At 45.0% G+C, this 25,960-nt stretch overlaps 1 protein-coding gene across 1 annotated transcript in view; it reads left to right on the top strand.

Annotated features, from left to right (window-relative positions):
- Nucleotides 1–25,960, top strand: part of LOC126262665 (GATA-binding factor C-like) — a 675,775-nt gene that overhangs the window by 201,565 nt on the left and 448,250 nt on the right. The window lies entirely within an intron of this gene.

Below are 25,960 nucleotides of genomic sequence, written 5' to 3'. Positions count from 1 at the left end.
AAATAGTATGGGGTCATTGAAGACTTTTGTGAGGGTCGCAGAATGGTCTTGCAATTTCTTACTGAGAATTCGTGTTCAGATCCCGAGTGGATTATGTTGAACTTCTAAAAGGCATTGCTGCAGCTAAGTAAGAAACATAACTCAATGTAAGGGGGTTCAATAGCACTAATGGAATTTTGCAGCGCAGCCAGGAACATTGTACAGTATTTTTGCAAGCTATCTGCAAACATTTTGGAAGGAAAGAGTACTATTGCCGATGTATTTTTATTCTTCGCTTATAACTTCGTAGTATTCTGACCAAAATTGTACGAGCTTTCCGCCCACAAGCAATGACGTTACCGCCAGTTTCTTAGTGGCGCCCGTGTATACTTTCATGCCACGTTGTCAATACAGCTGAATGAAACTCGTTGCAGGCCATTTATGCTTCTAGTGAATCACAATCTCTCCTTCTTTTGTAAAGTCATAAGAACTTAATTGGTGACTGGTCTATACAGATAATCGGAATAAACGAATTAGCTGTATGTACTACTGAGCGAGGTGGCCACTGGTTAAGGAATCGAACTGGCATACGGGAGGTGCGAAATTCATATCCTCTTCCTGGCCTTGCAGATATAAAACAGGATAAGGCGAAAGTTGTGATTCTACTACAATGAAATAATATTACTGACTAATGGTATTGACTCGTATTGGTGAAGTATACACACCTTTAGAATCTGAACTGCTGAGCACTGATGACACGACCAGCGTTAGTTGCTGACGAGGTGGTGACGTCAGCGGCTACTGTGACGTGACGAGGCGTCGGCGCCATGGCGCTGCCGGTTATTGAATAATTACACGGAAACGCGAGCAACGGCCGCCTAATGGTGGGCCTGAGCTCATGCTGGTGGTCCCGGCGCCTCTGGAGCAGCATGTGGGAACAGGCGGAAGGAAGGCTGTGGGCGCCGGGCGCCGTCGTTATGGGGCCACGCGACGCTGCGGCCACAACGATCAAAGTGGAGAAGTATTCCGCCCGGCCGACTGCTTCCTCCGTAGTGAAGCAGCCTTGTACCTTCTGTCTTCTTCCATCTTCCGAACTGACTTTCCCAGTCAGTTTTTCTACGAGTCATAGCTCAACGTGGACTTTAGACAATAGTGCAGCTGGGAACCATTCGTACATCCTTTTTGCTTCCATAACACTGAATGTTGAATAATTCAGCTGTGAACGATTTTGTTACGGAGCACAAAGGCTATTTTCATACAGACTTTCCAGGCAGTGGTGTCTGCTGTGTACTTTATTTGCAATTGACTTTGAAATGTTTCGTGGCTTCATCTTCAGGCACTTAGGCACAGTTATCGAAATGTTATACCCCGCAAGTGTATCCTCCTGCTGTACCACGGCATCCTCCAATGAGGCATGTATGGGTCTTCTTAGAGGATGCTGGTTCTTGTAATTATTTTACTAATTCTTATAAAAGTTATCCTTTTTTGGTTTTTTATTTATTTTTTTTCTCCTCCTTCAATGTGCTTCCTATACTTGCGGACACAGTTGATCTGAGCTGTATGAGACACATAATCTAGAATAACAGTAGGCCTACTCAAATACATTTTCGATGTACTAATATTTCTGCCGTAGGTGGATAAGACGAATACTAATCTTCCTTCAAAGAAGAATTCTAGTCATAGGACTGTCTTCTAATGGTGTTACATTCGTATTTTTAAAATTTTACATCTTTAATACAGACAGCACGTTTTACACCCACGTGAAAATTGTTAATGTCTTCATCCTAACCCCTTTGTAATTACGTACACACAGTACGTTCCATTGGGACATTACCTTTGTAACAATTAGACACAGTTCCTATACCTACCATTTTGATTCCGACACAATTTGTTTCATTGTTGTTGGTATACACGTAACAATAACATACAGAGTAACATTTCTATGAGTTAAGTATGTGGTAAGATCGTAAATGTGTGTCGCAATCACGTTGTCATTCTCGAGAGCGTAATGGAAAAATATTTGTATATTGTCTCCATATACGGATAGGAGGGTTTAGCTGCAGAAATATCACCATAATAATGGTAAATTTTAAAATACTGTAGAGATGTAAAGCACGATAGCATGCAGGGACAGACCGTTATCCTAGCAAATAATAATCCTCTTTATAACTAGCACGACTCTACATTTGTTCTTCAGTCTGTGCCAAGAATTTAGTGATCATATTATACCGGGTGATCAAAAAGTCAGCATAAATTAGAAAACTGAATAAAGCACGGAATAATGTATATAGAGAGGTAAAAATTGACACACATGCTTGGAATGACATGGGGTTTAATGCAGGATGGCGCTCCACCCCATATTGCTAGACGCGTGAAAGATCTCTTGCGCGCGTCGTTTGGTGGTGATCGTGTGCTCAGCCGCCACTTTCGTCATGCTTGGCCTCCCAGGTCCCCAGACCTCAGTCCGTGCGATTATTGGCTTTGGAGTTACCTGAAGCCGCAAGTGTATCGTGATCGACCGACATCTCTAGGGATGCTGAAAGACAACATCCGACGCCAATGCCTCAACTATGACTCCGGACATGCTTTACAGTGCTGTTCACAACGTTATTCCTCGATTACAGCTATTGTTGAGGAATGATGGTGGACATATTGAGCATTTCCTGTAGAGAACATCATCTTTGCTTTGTCTTACCTTCTTATGCTAATTATTGCTGTTTTGATCAGATGAAGCGCCATCTGTCGGACATTTTTTGAACTTTCGTATTTTTTTGGTTCTAATAAAATTCCATGTCATTCCAAGCATGTGTGTCAATTTGTACCTCTCTATCTACATTATTCCGTGATTTATTCAGTTTTCAAATTTATACTGACTTTTTGATCACCCGGTACTTAGGTATATCAGAGCGGGGTAGCATAACACTTGAGCAAAGGAAATTTTGAGTTCACTTTCTTATACAGTCTTGCTTGTACTTATTAAAGTTTTGTGAGCAGTACTGTACGAATGAAGTCAGTTTGTTTCCTCAATTTTTACTTGATTTAAGTATTAAGAACCAAATTTCTTAATTTTTTGTTAATGCCCTGGGCATGCCTGTTCTAATCTTGGCTGCATCTGCTGTCTTAGACACGTTATTCACTTGAGCAGACGTTTCCAAAATTTAACATACTCGAAGCATGTTGTTGGAGAGACATTCGACCGCCTAGCAGGAGCTCTTCTTAATTCAGAGGTATTACGTTGTGAAGTGAACAGACTTAATTTGGCCTGGGCTAACGGAGTGGCAAGACAGTTGCAAGGGACCAACACTCTTGCTTCTTTATTTAGTCTGGCGCATAGAACATTCGAGTCCTGCGAAACGCCGGGTAGTCTTACGCCGGTTGCGTCCCCCCGAGTCAACGGCCAGCCCACCTTCAACAAGTCCCCCTGCGCTCCACCGGCTGAAGGAGATAATCATCAGCGTCTCAAGAGCGGTACCTGCTAGGCAGCAAGTTTTGTTTTGAGTGAGGTGGCAGCCCTGCGGCGTCTGTCGCGTGCGTCCGCCCGTCCCCTGCACAATGGGCCGCGCGTCTCCAATGGCGGCAACTTTGTGTCCGCCGACGCCGACGCCGACGCCAGGCTTTCCCTCCTCTCTCCCACACAACGCCCCCCGCCCCCCTCTTCGTCTTCCCGCAGTTCCCCTCCTTCCCCACCTCGGGCTCCTGACTTCCTCAAAACTCGCCGCCCGGCACTGCGGGACTTTTTTATGGCACTCTTATCGTGCACCTCTTGTATAATCCTCCATAAAGATAGCGTTATATTGTTTCTCGGCCATTACAGCTGTTTGTAGGTTTTAATTCTTTCTGTCAGGACGCCCTGTTTGGGTCGTCTTTTCCCTACGCCGGTTCCACCTTCTCGTTTCTTTTTCTTTGTGGCAAACTAGAAACCGTGAAAATTCTTTGTACTGCTGTCACTGCTGTGCCCATAGCGAAAGAAGTATATATTATAGTGACCGATGGAGAGAAATTCCGCCGAGTTCAGGTGCTTTTTTTGGCCCCTTTAGCGAAGCGTCAGCAGGTACAACTGCGTTTAACTTTAATGCCTTTCCAAGGCATTTTCAGTGGGTAGGAATGCTTTTTGCAGCAATAAATACACGACGAGGCATCGATTTATGAATTTTCATGTTTGGTTCTGGAAACAACAGTGATAACTGTTTTTTTCTTTTAAATCACAGATAGGTAAAAGTGAAATAATATCCAACAACTTAATGTGCCTGTTGTTCAACGTTTTAAAAGTTTCTATACTGCAGGACATGGGACAAAAATATAAAATGTTCGTTGTCACAAACTTATTTTCAAAATTGATAATGCGGACAGTTCACGAAATGGCAGTCCATGAATGAATACGAATATTCAATACTTTTTACGCACTTGCTTTTCTTAATGGTGATGCTACTTCCGTGTACTAGTACGGTATCTTTTTGCAGCTATTAGCAATAAAGCGCATATTTCAACTGATGAATCACGCGAATGCATGGAAAGTCAAAAACAGTTTTAATCAAAGTGCCTACAAGTCGAAAGTCTCGGTAATCACTTCTACTAGTTACTTCCGGTGCCGACAATGGAGTTGATGAATGAATTCTTGTTATAACATAGATAGATATTCAGCGATCACAGGCCCTGCAGACCACGCGCTGCTTCCACAAACTGCCTCCATTCCTTCCTGTTTTGTGCGCGGTTCCTCCAGGTGTCTTCAATTCCCAGGGCTCCTAGGTCCTTCACCAGGTCGTCCATCCAGCGCTGCCTTGGTCGTCCAATGGGGAGTTTGGTGTTTGGTTTCCCCGCTAGTGCCGTCTTCGCATATCTTCCATCTGGCATACGGGCTACATGGTCCACCCATTGTATTGGTTCGAAATGGCTCTGAGCACTATGGGACTTGACTGCGGCCGGCCGATGTGGCCGTGCGGTTAAAGGCGCTTCAGTCTGGAACCGCGTGACCGCTACGGTCGCAGGTTCGAATCCTGCCTCGGGCATGGATGTGTGTGATGTCCTTAGGTTAGTTAGGTTTAATTAGTTCTAAGTTCTAGGCGACTGATGACCTCAGAAGTCGCATAAAGCTCAGAGCCATTTGAACTTATCTGCGGAGGTCATCAGTCCCCTGGAACTTAGAACTACGTAAACCTTACTAACCTAAGGACATCACACACATCCATGCCCGAGGCAGGATTCGAACCTGCGAATGTAGCGTTCGCGCGGTTCCAGACCGTAGCGCCTATAACCGCTCGTCCACCCCCGGCCGTCCCCCGCAATATACATAACCTGCAATACTGGTGTTTCCACCTGCCGTCTGTGAGTGGCTATTGCACCTTGACTTCGACAATAGACGGTGGTCACATTAATATGACTGGACCGTGTATTATCATTCTCAAAACTCCCTTTCCTTTAACTACAGAGTGAAATGGCTCAGAGAACAGGGTAAAATGCAATGTAACATATCCCTGCTGATATACACTGATAAGCGGGAACCGACCTACAGTCGATATAACCCCATCCAGGTCATAGGACCTGGCGGGGAATGACTACTAGTCAGACAAACACATGGTGCACGTAGTACCAGTGAGCGTGCTGTCCGCGTGGAATGGGGAAGGCGTGCAATCTATCTGAGTTTGTCCGAGGGTACATTGTGATGGCACTGAGGCTCGGCACTAGCGTTTCGGAAACTGCACGACTTGTCGCGCGTTCGAGGTGTACTGTGATGTGTGTCTTGAGCACGTGTCGAAACATAGGCGAAACCACGAACAGACGTCATGGGGTTGGGCGGCCACCCGCCATTACAGGTGTCGAACGTCGCAGGCTGAGCAGACTGGTAAAACAGGACAGGCTGTGAACTGTGGCGGAGCTATCTTCAGAATTTAATGCTGGGCAGAGTGCAAGTGTGTGTGAACACAGATTGCACCAAATACACCTAACGAAGGGCCTCCGCAGCCGACGACCCAAACATGTGCCAGTCTTAACACGACAGCATCGGAAATGGACATGGGCGAAGTGGCAGAGCGTTGCATGGTCTGATGAATTCCAATACCTTCTTCATCATGCCGATGGGGGAGGGGGGGGGGAGGGACGAATCCTTCATCTTCCAGGACAACAGCTCCTTGACACCTCTACTGCGGGATGGTTACAAGCTAGCGGAGGTTCCATTGTGCTCTGGGGAACATTCATATGGGCATCCACTGGTCCAGTGTAGCTTGTGAAAGGCACCATGACGGAGAATGAGTATTGTACAGTTGCTACGGACCACGTACACCCCTTTTTGACGATCATGTTTCCCGACGCCAGTGGCATTTGTGAACAAGATAATGCACTATGTAGCAAGACCGTGAATGAGATGGAGTGGTTTGAGGAAAACAGTGATGCGCTGTCCCCCCAACTCGCTAGGCCTTCAAAAATGGTTCAAATGGCTCTGAGCACTATGGAACTTAACATCTCAGGTCATCAGTCCCCTAGAACTTAGAACTACTTAAATCTAACTAGCAGCCGGCCGGGTGGCCGAGCGGTTCTAGGCGCTACAGTCTGGAACAGCGCGAATGCTACGGTCGCAGGTTCGAATCCTGCCTCGAGCATGGATGTTTGTGATGTCCTTAGGTTAGTTAGGTTTAACTAGTTCTAAGTTCTAGGGGACTAATGACCTCAGCAGTTGAGTCCCATAGTGCTCAGAGCCATTTGAACCATTTTGAACAGACTGAAGCGCCCAGAACCGCTCGGCCACCAGCGGCCGGCTCGCTAGGTCTGAACCCGATCGAACACATCCCGGATGTAATTGAACGTGGTGTCAGAGCTCATCGGCCCCTCCCTGCTATTTATGGGAATCAAGTGACTTTTGTATGCGGTCGTGGTTCCAGCTCCATCCAGCGACCTAACAAGTTCTCATTGCTTCGATGCGATGAAGCGTCGCCGCTGTTATCCGTGCCGAAGGTTGACATACCGGCTATTAGGTCATAATGTTGTGGCTATGATTGTACATGCAGAAGTCTTTATTTACTATTAATTAAAGGCTTACTGTAATGAGCTGCTGGAAGAGAACTATATTAATATTATCGTTTACCAAGACAGCGTTCAGACAACGCTTCCGGAGGTCGACAGCATCATAAATTATCCTTCACAGACATTTTTGACATATTGTGAGAAAAGGGAGAGAGAAGTAGTAACTGTGTGCTGATATCTGTGCATGTTGGACAATTCGAGCAACGAGAAGTGATAAGCACACGATTCCAGTGTGGTCACAGTGTTCTCGAGAATTGGTATCGAGTATTGGTATGTTCCACGTAGATGTCAATAGTTTTTCACGAATAGGTGTAACGCTTGTGTTTCACTCCCTCTACTCCGACCTACTGCTAGGCATCTTGAGTTCCTATCTCACTTGTTTCTGTTGTTATCTTGGAGTGCAGGTAGCTGAGCACCTCGCCGTTTATTATGACCGAGCAGAGGACGCGGTAGCTCTGTCCGTCGGCAGCCATTCCCAGCGAACAGGTCGTTACTGGTTCTTGATGACAGCCACGCAGCCGTCGGCACAGGCAGCTCTCGGCTTAATTGGCCGTACTGTAATACTGCGGTCGTTTCCAAACCTTTATACCCGCTGCGGAATGCCGCGCTCTCGGCGGACACACTACCTGCTGGAGCCCTGGTACTAAAATAACAGCTGATTTACGATTCCAACAAACGCCTCAAGAATGTTTTAGCTGCATGAAGGTGGAATTTTTCAGAAGATACGTATTGCTATGAGCAAATGAAGTACAAAACGAAACTTTCGGTAGCACATAAACATATGGCTGAAAGCATGTTTTAATACTTGATTGCCGTTTTTGTTACTAACAGAAAAGATAATGTCCTTGTTTGTTGGCCGTAATTCGCAGTTAGTGTTTCTATGCCTGATGTTGACGGTAAGTACATATACATGGTTTTTGTGTGTTTACGCCAGATAATGAAGTCCGCTTTGATTTTATCGGGACACTGCACATTTTTTTAATGGTACAATTGTGTCACATCTTGCATTGTACTATACATTTCTCGATGTCTAGAGTGAACTACACAGCCCGACAAAAAATGAAGGACCGAGAATGGGAGGAGGAAACCGAATGAAATTTCACGGATTGAGAGGATATGTAATATTATTTCAGAGCTTGCAAATTCGAGGCAAATTCATAGAGAACTTGGCAGTATGAGACCATTTACGATTATAACGTTGCACCCACTCTGGCCTGGATGCATACACTGATTAAGTTGTAAAGTGTGTCATAAATCCGTTATAGCATCACCTGAGGCACGCGAGACAGCAACAGTTGTAACTGGTCCTTGGTATTTCGGATACTGGCACATTGTCTATCGGGGACAGATGTGGTGATCTTGTTGGCCACGGGAGTACCTCAAAATCAGGCTGACAATTCATAGAGGCAAGTGCCATGTGTGAACGAGAATTGTCCTGTTGAAAATAGGAGAGCGACATTGTCATATGAGAGGTCGCAAGATGTCCGTGACGTACCATTGGTCCCTCAAAGTTCCGTCAATCACTACCAGCCGTGACCTGAAATCACTCTGCCCGATGGCTGCCCACACCATGACGCCAGGAACAATGCCACAGTGCCGCTCCAAAACATTGGAAGAATGGAATCTCGCTTCAGGCCGCCGCCATACCTCGCGACGATGGTAGAGCAGAACCACGATTCATCGCTAAATACAATGAAACGCCACTGATCAGCAGCTCTTGTTTCCCGGTCTCGGCAAAACACGAAACGCAGCCATTTGTGTTGTGGTGTTAACAGCAGCCTATGTATTTGACGGTAATCTCCTACTCCGGCTGCTGCTAGTCTCGTACAAATGGTGTGGGAAGTCCATTACGTGCTCTCGGGTGGCAGGCGTAAATGTGAAAGCTCCCTTGTGACCTTGACGACGAGTATGTCTACATTCACGTTCCCACGCAGTCCAACTTGGGCCGTAGGCAGATCTGAATACCCAACCAGTGTGTATTTTGCACGACTGGACCAGGTGGCCAATGGGACACCCACAATGATACTCCTTTGAAACTCCGTCAGGTACTGATAACGCGGCATCTTTGTGTCCTTAACATCAACCACGTAAGATCTGACACTGATCGCGCCCGTCATATACGCTACCAGGCCTGGTAACAGCACTCACTAATCGCGAACATTAGCAGTGTTCGCCGGCCGAAGTGGCCGTGCGGTTAAAGGCGCTGCAGTCTGGAACCGCAGGACCGCTACGGTCGCAGGTTCGAATCCTGCCTCGGGCATTGATGTTTGTGATGTCCTTAGGTTAGTTCGGTTTAACTAGTTCTAAGGTCTAGGGGACTAATGCCCTCAGGAGTTGAGTCCCATAGTGCTCAGAGCCATTTGAACCATTAGCAGTGTTCTCTGGTGGCCGTTCTACCTGTCAGAGAGAATTGCATCTTTATTGGGTTTTCGGAAATCCCCGTTACAAGTTTTTAGGAATAGGAATCTGCAGATGAGTTATTTATAAACAAACCTATTGTTTTCACAGTCGCAGGCTTTCAGAAGCATTAATAATGGATCAAATCAGAAGCTTTTGGGACTTGTAGGGGTGAGTGAGTAGATAATGTTCTGAATTGGAACCCATGTTCGGAAACGTACCGTATCCGTGCAGCAACCATTTGAAAACACGTTAATGCGACAACTGTTGCACGTAACTGATTTGGCGTCACGCCTAACATTACTTGTTTTACAGTTTCTCTTATTAATAACTAAAGAAATTGCTTGTATACTCGTTTACGGGTTCTCTTCAATGTGCTGCAGTGCGGCCTCTTGCAATTAGGGTGTGCGGCGTCGCCTTCGAGCATCACAGTCACGTCTGCCGACGACAAAGATACCCTATCTTGAAGTCGTTGCGTAACTGTGGCTGAAGGGTATACGATGGAGTCGGACGTTGTCGATAACGATCCTGATGAAGACGACGAGCAGCTCTTCCACTACCGCGAGCTTCGCCATTCTGAAGGACCAAACGTATACTCAACCACGTTGCTCTAACAGTCACGGATATGTGAATACCTACCTAGCAATCACGTTTTCAAACGACTGTAGGACGGAAATGGTACGTTTCCGGACATAGGTTCCTATTCAAAATATTATATACTCAATCCCCTCTACAAGTCGTAGAAGTTTGTAACGGGAACTTCCTAACTCCTTGTGCAATCGTTTACGTTCCCTCGGATGGTATATACGTGTACGAATTTACAGTGACAACCAACAATATCATCTTTGTGCTTCATGTTTTTGGTGGGGCCGCATATGTACATAGCCTTGCCGCAGTGGATACACCGGTTCCCGTGAGATCACCGAAGTTAAGCGCTGTCGGGCGTGGTCGGCACTTGGATGGGTGCCCATCCAGGCCGCTATGCGCTGTTGCCATTCTTCGGGGTGCACTCAGCCTCGTGATGTCAATTCAGGAGCTACTCGACCGAACAGTAGCGGCTTCGGTCAAGAATACGATCATAACGACCGGGAGAGCGGTGTGCTGACCCCACACCCCTCCTGTCCGCATCCTCCACTGAGGATGACAAGGCGGTCGGATGGTCCCGGTAGGCCACTCGTGGCCTGAAGACGAAGTATATGTATATAATCGGTGTTGCTAATGCACACCAGTGGCTACATGAGGTAATTTAGAGAAACCGCTGGATACGTGGAAGTACGATGCTCAAACGAGGACTGCTATTCTACTTTCTAAGAGAGCAACGTACGTACCACTGCAACATCTGCGTATAGTTTTACGCTCTATCCCTATACTACAAGGACCCAACTATATTTTATCTCGGTTTCGCAGCATTGTAGGAGAGATGCAAATATCTCATCGTAACTGCAAACGATTGGGTCTGTTCAGTTTTTTACTGCGAGCAGTTTCATCAGCACGGCGACGGTACTGTCCATCGTAGTAGAGGTGTAACCAGGACGACACCTACGATGGCTACCTGTTCAACTTGGAGGTGACCTGAGGCGCTCTAGTGTGGGGCTGGCGGGGCTCCGGCAGTGCAGGCGAGGCAAAGCAAAGCAAGGCGAGGCGGGGCGGGGCGGCTGCCAAAAGCGGCGGCGGCGGACCGTCTGCTCGCGCCGTATCGATTATTGAAGTTTATTTAGACGCTTGACCTGGCGCGGCTGCCGGGAATATGGGCACCGCCTGGCCACCTCGCCTCCCGCCTGGCCGGCGCAGCATCCGCGGCTGCAGCAGACGGCGGGCCACTCTTCTCATGTACATCGACTGTACTCTCTCTCTCTCTCTCTCTCTCTCTCTCTCTCTCTCTTTACGACTTGTGTAACTTAATGACGCTGAGAGAGCAGAGTCGATCCAGGAGGATAGGTCATGCCTTAGTTGGCGACAGAAGTGCCTGCGAAACATAAGTACCCGTGATGGATAATTTTCATTTCCGCTAGAGCCACAGTCAAGGTAAATGTTTTGGGTGATGACGCCACCATTTGACTGTAATAATTTTTATTTTATTGTTATACTATCCAAATGTGTGTATGTGTGAAATCTTATGGGACTTAACTGCTAAGGTCATCAGTCCCTAAGCTTACACACTACTTAACCTAAATTATCCTAAGGACAAACACACACACTCATGCCCGAGGGAGGACTCGAACCTCCGCCGGGACCAGCCGCACAGTCCATGACTGCAGCGCCTTTAGACCGCTCGGCTAATCCCGCGCGGCTATACCATCCAGATTTCTGCAGTTTGTCTTACATGTGTCTTATGTCTTTTTACATTTAAGTAAGTTTCTGTACTCGATAGTGGTCTAAGGCCGAAGTCTGGACCGTATAACAATTAACTAAAAATTGTTACAGTAAAATGACGGCAGCACCATTCAAAAATCCAGGATCGTGTTCCTGTGAGACACACAGCTTTTATCTGTCACTCTAGCTTCTCTCTCATCCATTCGAGCGTTCCGATTCAAAGAATCCTGCGTAATGGTCGGTTCAAAAATGGTTCTGAGCACTATGAGACTCAACTGCTGTGGTCATCAGTCCCCTAGAACTTAGAACTACTTAAACCTAACTAACCTAAGGACATCACACAAATCCATGCCCGAGGCAGGATTCGAACCTGCGACCGTAGCAGTCGCACGGTTCTGGACTGCGCGCCTAGAACCGCGAGACCACCGCGGCCGGCGTAATAGTCGGTATCAGGGCAGCAACGAATGTAGTTGTTCATGTACAGTATCTTCGTTTCACTTTCTTTCCTTGACAGTAAATGTATTCGTCTGCGTCTAGTGTCATCCCACGTGGGGGGCTGCATCCGGGCTGCCGTCGTTCGTCCTCCCGACGGGTTCGAACCGGAGTCTGCTCGCCACCTCGAATCCCCGAAGCGGAGTCCTAGCACGTGTGATTATATGGGTAGGTACAGTAAAAGGTATGCGAGTACAGAACAAGAAAGATAAGGGTTCAAAGCACCTTCGACGGCGCTGTCATTAGAGGCAGAGTACAAGCTTGTATTCCAGAGGGAAGGGGAAAGCAGTTGGCCGTGTCATTTTAAAAGGGTCACCCCACGTTTGCTGTAAGCGAGTTAGGAATATGATGGAGAACCTGTTCCTGAAGGGCTCGAGGGTGACTCGAACTGTCAAACCAAAAATGATTCAAATAGCTCTGAGTACTACGGGACTTAACATCTCAGGTCATCAGACCCCTAGAACTTAGAACTACTTAAACCTAACTAACCTAAGGACATCCATGCCCGAGGCAGGATTAGAACCTGCGACCGTAGCGCTCACGCGGTTCCACACTGAAGCGCCTAGAACCGCTCGGCCACTGCGGCCGGCGACTCGAACTGTCGCCCCCCGAGTCCAGTATCGAACCAGTGCGCCACATCACTCGGCGCTAATGGATCTATTCTTTGCGAGTCTATACATGTACAAAAAAGCACAGCACTCCGTCTTCAGGCCACAAGTGGCCCATCAGGGCCATCCGACCGCAGTGTCATTCTCAGATACGCCTCTCAGTTTATTGGGTGTTTTTATAATAACAGTTGTAATAACAACGTGTTCAGTAAATTTTTAGTTCTTGAATAAATCGGCAACCAGTAGCACAAAAAAAATTAAAATTCTTTACCGCCTTCAGGCACCTAGTGACCTTCTTCAGAAGATCAGAATTATTGCGCTATCAGCAAGCGGTCAAAAATAAGCAGGTGTATGCAGCATATCACCGTAGTCTCCTGTTACAGAGTCCGGCCCCATAACACGCTTCGCACTTCGTTTTCGCCGACAGGTTCCTTTTCAGCACGTTAGCACACTTACTGTTGCTAAGGATGAATGAAGACTAATAAATTTTTAATGAAGGTGGGGTTTTCTTCCCAGTCAAAATGTTTGAACTGTGTATGATAATGTAGTCCACGTCATACACCGCTACGAATATTATAGAGAAATGACACTGATCTCGCTTCAATACAAATGAAGAGATAACATCTGTTGTAAATGAATATTAGCAACCGTTATTTATACGCTACTGTTCACGCTTCAGAACTGTTCGTGTATAAACATGTTATTATAGCAGCTGCCAATACATAACCTACTCCTTTTGAATAGCATCAAAGCACAACCGTGCTTGCTGTCCCCATGCGCCCATCAAATCTCTACCATCAATATCGAATGCCTCTATCACTTATGAAACTGCAGTCGAGTTTAAAATTTAACACAGGACCTTAGCGTAGAATTTGATCACAAACTGCACTCAAAGGCCAAATTCTCGTAACTTCTTGACCTCGCGAGTTTCAACCACCTACCTCCGGATGGTTCCTCAGTTCTCTTCCGGCTGAGCTAGCGTTCCGTCTTTCCGGATTCCAGAAGTCGATGGGACAAACTCGTAGCAGCCTTAGGAACGTCTTTGGGGAGTGTTGCTGTTGCGAAACATCAATTATTATGGCACAGTGTCGTTTGCTCCTTTTGCGGATAACTGCGCCATCCGACCACTCATTCCACTGCAGATTTGCACATAGTTTTACTCTGCAGGCTGATTTCATGCAGTTTTCTCTCCAGAATCTAAGATTTGATTTTCATAGGAATGTCTAAGATGTGGCTTAAACGTTTCCCGGAATATACTTTCCTATAACGGAACTGATCCCGCTAAATGTTCTGAAAAACCTCCATAGAATTTGTAAAACTAGGGGAGTCCTGGCAGACTGAACTTACTTCTACAATACTTTGTCATATGATCTAATGAAAGTCGATGGAAAATCAGATTGACACCCATCACCTAATCGTAAGTTTTTAATAGACTAGCATGTGGTACAAAGATTTTTTTCAAGCATCTGAGAATATACTGATATGTAGGTTACTCAAGTAGGAGCTCTTTCTTATCTGTTGGTATAGACACGTTCAACACTCATTGTAAACAGAAGACTCCTGTCAAAAACTTGCAAGCTTCTAGCAGCATAGCTACAATTAAAGTCTCTTTGACATCGAGAACGTAATACGAGTACATGAAGCACTAAATTTGATGGTAAAGCCTGTCGGAAGGAAGAGACACTTGAGATGAAATTTTCCGTTTTTGATTAACTGTTACGTCTAACAACCCTACCACAACAAAGGTCAAAATTTAATAATGATTGTGGTGTTGCTCACGCTGCTAAATACTGCATTTTCGGGCAACAACAAAGTCACTATGTGGCAGGTGTCATTAGAGCACAGTTAATAAACTCATTTCATGTATTAATGAATAAACTAGGCACTTATCTTTTCGTGTTTCCCACGCTGGTGTCGTCGTAAAATCATGGCTCAATCGTCGAAAATCTAGGTGGTGGTGATTCCAAGCTGGGATGCAAAGAGGCCTAGGTTTTTATTCTGCGATATTCAAAAGCGTTATAGATGTATTTCACAAACCATTCTTGAAGATTACACTTTCGCAGGACAATGGTGATGCAAAAAAAGTAATCAGCTCTCCGAATGTAAGTTACACTTCCTTGTTATTGCTTTTATTCCAATATCACGTAACACACACAACATCACTTCACAATACAAAACATACTTGAAAACATCTTCCTTACTGTTAAAGTTCACATTTTATAAGCTGACTACAATATGCGTCTTTCCAACGTGACGTCCAAGACTTCACTTTCTCAAGGTCCGACTCTCTAATTCTAACTGCTTACGCGCCCAAAAATCAGAGTTACAAGTACAACAAAGATCATAGTGACAAAAGAAAGAATACACATAAGAATAATATCATTGCAATACAAACATATCGATGTATCAAAGTACCTCTACATTAATGAAATCAAATCTGAATGTTGTCTCAGAAATATGCCAACTACTTTACAGAAACACAGTAGAATATTGCTGGTATCGAGAGGTTGAGTTGAGGTGCCGTAATGGTTACGTAATTTAAGTACCATTACAACCGGCATTAATGTACAGAAATGTCGATAAACTAAAATCAGCTGATCAGAATACGAGCCCATTGTCTTAGGAACTGGGAGCCTCATAGTTGTAATGAAAGTGCCCTCCACCACACAAAGCAGATTGGTTTGCAGAGTAAAAATGTAGATAAATATACACGTAGACTTATCAAGCGCGCTAATTTGCATGGTGTCACCCTGAGATTCTAAACTAAATATTTGGAAAAGTTGTATTAGTCGGCCATAGGTCAAAATTAGATCCATACTCTTTGAGGGACATGCTATCGTAAATGCAATAAGTATTTCGAAGACTGACTTAAATGGGCTCTAAGTGACTGACGCCCAGCGAACATGTTCGTTGCAAAAATGGTTCAAATGGCTCCGAGCACTATGCGACTTAACTTCTGAGGTCATCAGTCGCCTAGAACATAGAACTACTGAAACCTAACTAACCTAAGGACATCACACACATCCATGCCCGAGGCAGGATTCGAACCTGCGACCGTAGCGGTCGCTCGGCTCCAGACTGTAGCGCCTAGAACCGCGCGGCCACTCGGGCAGGCCATGTTCGTTGCAGTATTCGAGCACTCCTTCACCTCCCACCACGGCCACTAAAATATTTATGTGATTGAAACGCCATCCTAGGCACTAGAATAATGCTGCAGCATAAAATAAACTGAAATCAGAAGAGTTGTTCTCTATACTTTTGAGTTGTCAGATGTTCATTACCATCAGCTTGAAACTTCAGTTATCTCCTTCGCGTGCTCAAGGCTGCCAAAACCGTACGCCAATATTTCGAGCACAAATTTTAAGTCGCTATTTTTATGCCGCTTTTAGATGAAACCTGGTGGACTGCTAAGCTCCTCGCAGAATCTAGAATCGTTGTGAAAAAAAGATTAAACTCAGTTTGTTTTTCTGCCAGTTCCTCTGGTCAATGTATTCGATCGCTGCCGTGCCGTGTTTTAGCACTGAAGAACGCAGATAACTTTCCTCGCATATTTCTTGCTTGAGGTATGAAACGTAGCCATACCTTGTCGGCTGTGAAGCTGCCTGCGAGTTCAACGGCCGACCAGCACCTCAGCTACGAGACGTGAATGGTCACTCTACACAGCAGATGCGCACCCGCGTCGCTTTTCACCCTTGCGTACTCTGCACACAGGAGCAGAACGCTGCTGCATAAAACATGTCAACGTGCCCCCGTTTCCCCCGTGGTACTACCTTGCGTCATTTTTAGCCCGCGGAAAGTCTGCCAGCGTACTCTAGGTTACGCATCCGGATATGTGAATGCCAAATTTCTGTTGCTTCCTTCCAGAAAAATCGATTTATACAGAAAAAAGTATTGCATCGTAACATCATTATTTTGAATGCAATTTTTTGGCTTTAAGTTGGACCATTTCTTTTCTCGACTATAAATGAAGCTTGTTATCCTTGTTTTTGTTGTCCTTGTCCTCGTGGCACTATACATATTCTGATAACACAATACCTCCCTTCCAAAATTTCTGTGTATATTTTATGGTCAGTTTGGTCTTTTTTTGTGCGTTCCAGGAAATTGAAGAAACGTCAGTTTCATGAGAGTGGTGATGCCTTAAGCGAAGCAACATGGGAGTATCTTTGAGGATGTTTAAGTTCAGAATTCGTCTTGATCGGTCAATATCTTTTACAGTGCTTTTTATTTGTGAGACACGCGAAACTGCACCTAGGTTAGGATTCCTTGTTAAACAGTTGATACCCTTAAAACTATCTGAGAGCGGAAATTCTCAAGTTGGAGCACTGCGCATATTCAAACCGACTCCGTAACTGGCGACAGCTATACTGCCTATACGAAATATAAATGAAGATTACATCACGTGTAAGCGCAGTAGACCATTCTTGACGGGTGAGGCAATAAGAGTTGGGTTTGTCCAGATCGGCTGTTCGTGAAAGCTAACGGACCACGAACTACTGATAAATCACTTAACATCACGTTGCCATAACACAGACGAAACGTAACATTCGAAGGAACACTGCGAAACTACAGGAAAGTTAGTCGAACGTTATTTTATAACAGCGATAAATACATCGCGTATTTTGAGTCTAAGTTTTACGTATTCAACTTGTGCTAATATCCATAGATGTAATAGTTGATTTTTTCCTACTTAATTTTTCTTCCGTCCTTCCCTGGAGACTCGTGTAATATAGTTTAGAGTCGCCTGGTGCGGGGGACATCAATCTTGCGAAGTCACAAACCCGTGTAATCAATCTGGATTGCCGCTCAGACCGTATCAACTTTTAACGACGACCCAAACCACCCTCAACCGTTACCCCAGGAGAGAGCGGGTCTTTTACGCTTCGAAGACAATCTTCGCCCATTGTCTCCCGTTAACAATGGTTCCAGCTAAAGCGACGCTTAACTCCAAGGAAGTTTCACCAAACTTGGAAGCAGTAAAACCTTCGCGATACCCTCTCTTAGCTCCTCTCCCCCTCGACCCATTCACCAAAGACATTCGCGAAAGTAATCGTGAAGTCAGTCTTCTGATTTCCTCTGCGGTTCAGAAAGTCGATAAAACGAGCGGAATTACTTTAAGGCGTGTGCCAACACTTCTGTTGCTGCAGCGACCTACCGCAGCCAGTACTATCCGAGGGGCACAGTAGAGGTACGAATGTGCAATTAGCCTTAAACTTAAGGAAGTCTTGCTAGAAAATATCGTCATTGTCTCATGCCTGTGTATCTGCTCGCTTCGAGCACCTGATAGAACTCGTTCAGGCGATGAGCCACTGAAAACTGCATTGTACAGTTTCCCTGTGATTTATTGCTACGTAACTCGACATTTTTCTTACAAATACGTGCTGTGGGTGTTTCGTTATTCGTTCATGACGTTGCTGCACTAGAATTTATCGAGTTTTCCTTAGAAAAGTTGCAGTATTGAAGATCTTTCTTCATAGGTGTGTGCTTCTTTATAGCAAATGTAATTAATTTAACTGTACGAGGACTCTTTTAATAAGCACTTGTCACCACACGTGACCGTTAAAATGCTCTAGTTGTTACCAGTAGTTGTATCATTTTTTTCCAACAAGCTTACACTCTTTCATTTAGATTAATGCACATTTCTACTTATTTCCATTCAGTGCTAGGCTGTTTACATTCTCTTGTTACTACTCCATGTCCTCATTAATCTTAACTCCAACCAAAACCAAATCTAAAGCAAAGTTCACAGGAGAAATATCTTAGCCATTTACGATTAATGCAGAGTTAGGACAGGGAGACTGTTTATCGCCATTACTTCTAAACTGTGCTCTCTCGAGTACGTGATAAGGGACTGGTGCAAGGAAAATGTTAAAACATAAGAACTGGAATCAACAAAGATCAAATAAACTTAAATTGCTGCGGATTCGCAAATGACTTAACGTTGCTAGCTAATCGCACTCAAGAAAACAGAAAGCGAATAACAAGTCTTCAAAAGTAACAAAAAATAGGACTTCAGATATCATTGGAAAAGACTGAGATAATGATAGTAGATCCGCCAGTAATCAACCACATAACGCTATATAACAGTATAGTAAAAATAGTAAAACAATTTAAGTACATACAACTTGAACAAAAAACCTGCGTGGTAGGAAAGAAATAACGAAATGATAAAATCTCACAAACTAATATGGTCTAATACAACAAAAATGTCTATCAGTCAAAACTAAATTAAAACATTACATGACGGTGGCCTAACGGGAGGTGACACGCGAAAGCGAAACTCTTAAAAGAGTCATCCAGAAAAACAAAATCGACAAAATCTTAAGAATAGAGAGAGGAATAGCTACAAAATGCATAAATAATGGCCCGCATCTCGTGGTCGTGCGGTAGCGTTCTCGCTTCCCACGCCCGGGTTCCCGGGTTCGATTCCCGGCGGGGTCAGGGATTTTCTCTGCCTCGTGATGGCTGGGTGTTGTGTGCTGTCCTTAGGTTAGATAGGTTTAAGTAGTTCTAAGTTCTAGGGGACTGATGACCATAGATGTCAAGTCCCATAGTGCTCAGAGCCATTTTGAACCATAAATAATGGATATCAAAAAGATGGGTGCTGGCGGCTTGTGACAGTGTTTTGCAGTGAACTGGAGCTCATTGGAGATACTATACGGAAAAAAGCATCTCTTTCTTTGATCACATTATGAAGACACAATGAACCAGATTACCAAGTAAAATTGTAGGAAAACTTTGGAACATGAAGCAACTAGTTGGATGGATAAAGGAAATCAGGGAGGACATGAAAGAGCTAGAATTAACCCTGGGCGATATGCAAACCAAAACAGAAAATTTAAAGAAACTGAAAAACATCGAAATAAGTCAGACCGAATATAGACAACCGAAAAACAAATATTTTTATAGATGAGGAACGATAGAAAAATCTCAGCGAATGACAATTTACTGAGCGATTCGGAAAGAAAACCTGTTGAAGACGACGACCAGAAAATGATTGACTGAAGTGATCGAATGAGGCAGTAGAAGCAGAAGAAGAGAAAGTAAAACAGTATATAATGAGTATATCGAAAGATAACAGAAATGACAACATTTATGGTCAGGATGTATAACCGAGTAGCCAAAAGTTAAATGACGATAAGAAAACGTTTGTCAGTTTTTTTGTCGGTTATATGATTTAAACGTACCTACGTTACGGATTAATAAGTCTTTCTTCATGTTTGATAGGAGCTCTGACGACATAGAAAAATTTAAAGTAGGTCGACAAACCTTAATCCGTTTATCATCACATACAATAATGGTCATTTTCCCAATAATGCCACTTTTTACGGTGCTTATCACTTAGTAAAGACACAAGTAAGACGTGGAGCATTGCAATCAGTGCACCACAGCCCGGTTGAGAGACGTTCCCAATAAGATCAACGTGGGTAACAGGGTACCAGTATAGGCTACTCGAAATCATTCTGCTGTAGTTATCTCGTTTGTTTTATTGCCCACTGCTTGTTATGACCAAAACTAGCCACTCGGTCTCCCTTTTTTGCAGGGCATATTTGAACAACGACAATAAGGCATGTAGAGTAACAGTATAAGGAGTCTCTCCATTACGCTTACATGGCTTCGTGAGCACAGTTATCTGCTAACTCGTGCCACTAGTTTTCCACATATCCTGCTACCCAGCAAAATTACACATTTTATATTTGCTTTGGTGTCGCGCTGAGGATGTTGCCGAGGATGAGACTGGCAAAGCTTGATGTTTCAGTACGATATGCTACTGATGTGTTCTCCCTCAGGTGGTAATTGCCTCTGTCTTGTCACTGTCAAACCCAGCAGCTTGTTTAAGGAAAATGCGTTAAATTACCTGTCTCGCTATGAAAGCACAAATCATTTGACGGCTTTGTTGCGGAGCATCTCTATCAGATAAGACTGGCACGCACGCGGAGTGAAGGACGTAATTGCTCGTCCCGGGAGCCGAGCGCGACGAGTTTGAGAAAATATTCCGCAATTTTCGTTTACATGTTCATTGTTAGCTTATGAGCAGGGCGGACAGAGAAATCATGGGAATATATTAAACAGGTTTTTAATTGGCCTTTAGAAAGTCTCTCTATCTTGATTGTGCGCCGCGCACGCAGGAGCCAAGTTGTCATAGCGTAAACAGCGACGGCGGTAGCGGGAATAATTTTGCGCACGCCGGTCGAAATTAGGATCATTAGCGGTACCTTCGTAATTGCTTCTGTAATTAAATCTGCGAAAACCAACTCTCGGTGGGTTTCGCAGAGTCCTTGGTTGGAGTATGCGAAACGTTGGCCAAAAATGTGTTCATAACCTTCGGAAACAAGCTTGCTTAATTTTTTCGTTCCAACTCAGAACGTTAAGCAACGTACATGTTGTGAAATATATACATTTTAAAATACAACCTATTCTTTTTACCATTTTGTGCATTTGTTCCGATAAGACTAACTGGAAACGAAGGAAGTTATTTTCCGCAATATTTCTCAACACTGCACTTTACAAACTACTTTAATTAAATACACAATTTTATGTATTTAATGAATGATATCGGTTTGACGAGAACATATTTTTGTCACCGGACATTCCAGTGGAAGCTGCAATGTTTTTCTAACGGAATTAAGAGAAATTGAACCGTAAGACTTCCTACCGATGTTTAATTACCGTAGTTTACCATCTGAAAACTAAAAGCAGTAGTTATGGCTAAGACTAACAACGATTACACAAACCATCGAGAGTGTAAAATTTACGCACATCCTCTACAGTTAGTGTTGCTGTCTGAAAATTTTACTGCCTTTTTCCTGAGATGGGCTGTACAATGAATTATGTATTATCTTTCACGGCCGGCCGGGGTGGCTGAGCGGTTCTAGGCGCTACAATCTGGAACCGCGAGACCGCTACTGTCGCAGGTTCGAATCCTGCCTCGGGCATGGATGTGTGTGATGTCCTAGGTTAGTTAGGTTTAAGTAGTTCTAAGTTCTAGGGGACTGATGACCTCAGAAGTCAAGTCCCATAGTGCTCAGAGCCTTTTGAACCATTTATCTTTCACGTAATAAACGCACTAAGACCTTACCTCCAATTACATGTGAGGCGTACTGCCAAACCTACTGTATGAGACAGTGACACGTGCAACCTACGTTATTCCAAAGTAGCCTCCTGCTAAGAATAAAAGCTGTTTCTGTGGAGGTCTGTGAGCGAAATATGAAACATTTCAAATAATCAAAATTATTTACTTGACTGAAACGGCAAAATCCGCTAATGATGGAAAATTGCCTCAATAATAGTAGCAATATTTCCTTATTCCTATGCATCATGTTCAAAGATGGTGTTTCAAATCCCTGTCCATTAATTTCTGTTTTACAGGTACAAATCCCAGTCTGATACACAGTTGTAATCTGTAAGAAACTTTCATCTCTCTTCATGTTTTCTGTAGCTTCCTTAAAGCTCTTAGTGTAAATGCTGGGAAGGTTCCTTACAGGAGACACAGCCAGTTTCGTTCTTCATACTTCCCTCATCTGAATTTATGGTCTGTGTCTACTGAATTCATTGTCAATAGGACATTAAACCTTCATATTCCTTGTTCTGGCCATTGCCTCCCCCTCTGCCCATTGCCTCCCCCTCTGGCTATATTGCTTCCCCCTCTGGCTATATTGCTTCCCCCTCTGGCTATATTGCTTCCCCCTCTGGCTATATTGCTTCCCCCTCTGGCTATATTGCTTCCCCCTCTGGCTATATTGCTTCCCCCTCTGGCTATATTGCTTCCCCCTCTGGCTATATTGCTTCCCCCTCTGGCTATATTGCTTCCCCCTCTGGCTATATTGCTTCCCCCTCTGGCTATATTGCTTCCCCCTCTGGCTATATTGCTTTCCCCTCTGGCTATATTGCTTTCCCCTCTGGCTATATTGCTTTCCCCTCTGGCTATATTGCTTCCCCCTCTGGCTATATTTCTTCCCCCTCTGGCTATATTGCTTCCCCCTCTGGCTATATTGCTTCCCCCTCTGGCTATATTGCTTCCCCCTCTGGCTATATTGCTTCCCCCTCTGGCTATATTGCTTCCCCCTCTGGCTATATTGCTTCCACCACTGGCTATATTGCTTCCACCACTGGCTATATTGCTTCCACCACTGGCTATATTGCTTCCACCACTGGCTATATTGCTTCCACCACTGGCTATATTGCTTCCACCACTGGCTATAGTGCTTCCACCTCTGACTATTGCTATTTTTCTCTTGTCCACTGCTATTTTTCTCTTGTCCACTGCTATTTTTCTCTTGTCCACTGCTATTCCTCTGCAATACACTACTGCAGTTCTTATGTTATTGTCTGCTGTTCTTCTCTTGCCCACTGCTGCTCTTTCCCTCATTTGTTGATGCTATTCCCTTGTTCGCTGTTGCTGTTCTTTTGCCAGTTGTAGTTCTTCACTTCTTATTTTCTTCGTCCCCTTTGCATTTCAGTTCTTCTGTCCCTCTTTTTCTTTTCACCTTTTCCACTGTTCCCATTGCTGCACCCCTGTCCCCCCACACCTCTCTTACTTTGTGTGTGTGTGTGTGTGTGTGTGTGTGTGTGTGTGTGTGTGCGCGCGTGCGCGTGCGCGTTCGGAAGAGTGGCAGTAAGCGTAAAGTGTAGGAATGTAGCTCAGCTCAGGGCTGTATGTGTGCGGTTGGTCTGTCGGAGCACTGGCAGTATGCGCCACGGTACGTGTCACGTGTCAGAGCAGAGCAGGTGGGCGCCGATGCCGGCGTCTCGAACACGCCCCGATGCTTCAGACTGCTCCTCATTAGCGCCGGTGCCTCGTGGCGTGGGAACACTGCGGTTAACCACGCTCTCCTCGGCCCTCATCTGCTGTCGCCATGCCCGCGGACGCTGCTGCCGTTCTGCCAGTCAGTATCTTAGTGTACTCTGAGGGACCTTGAGCTTCCAGTGTCTTGTGGTTTCGGCAGATACCATCATAGTGGATTATTAGCTCCCCTGCGAGGAGTGTTACGGTGTTACGAAGAAGGTGCAAAATGAAACATTTTGTCACACACTGAGGACATACCTTCCTGATATTCTGGTGCTTGTGCAAACGCTAATCTGGCTGAGGACTTTGGCGCAGGGGATTAAATGATGGTGAGCTGCATGAAACCAGTCAGAAGATTGACGATGGAAAAAATGCTAATACATCTACATCTACATCCATACTCCGCAAGCCACCTTACGGTGTGTGGCGTAAGGTACTTTGAGTACCTCTATCGGTTCTCCCTTCTATTCCAGTCTCGTATTGTTCGTGGAAAGAAAGATAGTCGGTATGCCTCTGTGTGGGCTCTAATCTCTCTGATTTTATCCTCATGGTCTCTTTGAGAGATATACGTAGGATGGAGCAATATACTGCTTCACTCCTCGGTGAAGGTATGTTCTCGAAACTTAAACAGCTGTCAAAACTGTCCTAGCTTATTACTACCACTAAGAATATTTAAGTCCACGTCCTACAATTCATTGACTCTCTCTCTCTCTCTCTCTCTCTCTCTCTCTCTCTCTCTCTCTCTCTCTCTCTCTCGCCCTACACACACACACACACACACACACACACACACACACACACACACACACACACACACACACACACTCTGAATTTAAAAGTTTTCTTGAATGGTACAGTTCCGAATGAGCTATTATATTCAAAATTTTAGGAAATTTCCTTTGGTTTAAATGAATTTGCTTAGCTGGGGATTAACTATCTGCTGCTCGCTGGAAGATAAGCATACAGCTGAGTTCTAAAACGCCTACAGTGTCGTAGGACAAGAGGATAACATTAAAATGATTACGTTGTTATTGACCCAGAAATACAGCACAGGCTATAAGTTAGACGAAACCACGAATGTGTTACACGTCGATTTTTAGCATTTGCCGTCGGAAACCCGTCTATGTAGGTGGCATGTTAGCTGGGTACATGAAATATTATCTTAACAACGGGGCCATGGAATGGTTCTATTCAAAAGTAATCGCCACACGCGTTAAGACATTTATTCCGCTGGGAGACGAGACCATCAATATCTGTTTCGTAGAAATAAGTCGGCCGCTAACGAATAAATAACCGCACCCCATTCTTGCACTGCCTCATCCGACTGAAACAGGCCGGCCGAGGTGGCCGAGCGGTTCTAGGCACTACAGTCTGGAACCGCGCGACCGCTACGGTCGCAGGTTCGAATCCTGCCTCGGGCATGGATGTGTGTGATGTCCTTAGGTTAGTTAGGTTTAAGTTGTTCTAAGTTCTAGGGGACTGATGACCTCAGAAGTTAAGTCCCATAGTGCTCAGAGCCATTTGAACCATTTGACTGACACAGACGTCAACGCATGTCGTGCTTCAGGTCGTCAGAAATGTGAATAAAACACTGCGAACCATTCGGATTGTACGGAGGATGTTGCAGTGCTTTCCAACCAAACTGTTGAGCCGTAGTCTTCGTCCGATTGGCACTGGGCAGTCGGGCGTTATCGTGCAACTTGATGATTCTGTCCGATTGCATTCCTGGGCGTTCCGACTTTATGGCGCGTCGCAGTTTCTGGAAAGTGTTTTCATTGCACTGCGCATTCATTGTGGTTCCACGATAGAGAAACCCGACGAGAAAAGGGCACTTGCAGTCGAAGGAAGTCGTCATGATCTTACCGGCAAATGTGTGAACAACTTTCGGTTTCTTTGGTGGAGGATGTGGGATGTTTCCACTGTTAGCTTCACCGTTTGCCATCGGGCTGTCGGAATGTTGGCGGACGGAATCATTCTGTTGCATCATAGCGCCCACCCTCACTCTGCCTATCGGACGGAGGCTACTCTTCAGCGATTTTGTTGGAAAACGCCGCAACGTCATCCGTGGCCGGCCGCTGTGGCCGAGCGGTTCTAGGCGCTTCAGTCCGGAACCGGGCTGCTGCTACGGTCGCAGGTGCGAATCATGCCTCGGGCATGGATGTGTGTGATGTCCATAGGGTAGTTAGGTTTAAGTAGCCTTAAGTCTAAGGGACTGATGACCTCAGATGTTAAGTCCCATAGTGCTTAGACTCTCGCTTTCTACCGGACGAGGAAGACAAAGAGAGGGTGCGGTGTGGATCGGTCAGCGGGCAACAGCGTTCTATGAAAGAGGAAATGATCATCTCGTCTTTCAGTGAGATAAATGGCTTACCCC

This window comes from Schistocerca nitens, chromosome 1 (assembly GCF_023898315.1).
Source record: "Schistocerca nitens isolate TAMUIC-IGC-003100 chromosome 1, iqSchNite1.1, whole genome shotgun sequence".
NCBI classification, from domain to species: domain Eukaryota; kingdom Metazoa; phylum Arthropoda; class Insecta; order Orthoptera; family Acrididae; genus Schistocerca; species Schistocerca nitens.
The sequence above is the reverse complement of the archived record's forward strand: the minus strand, read 5'-3'. Positions and strand labels throughout refer to the sequence as shown.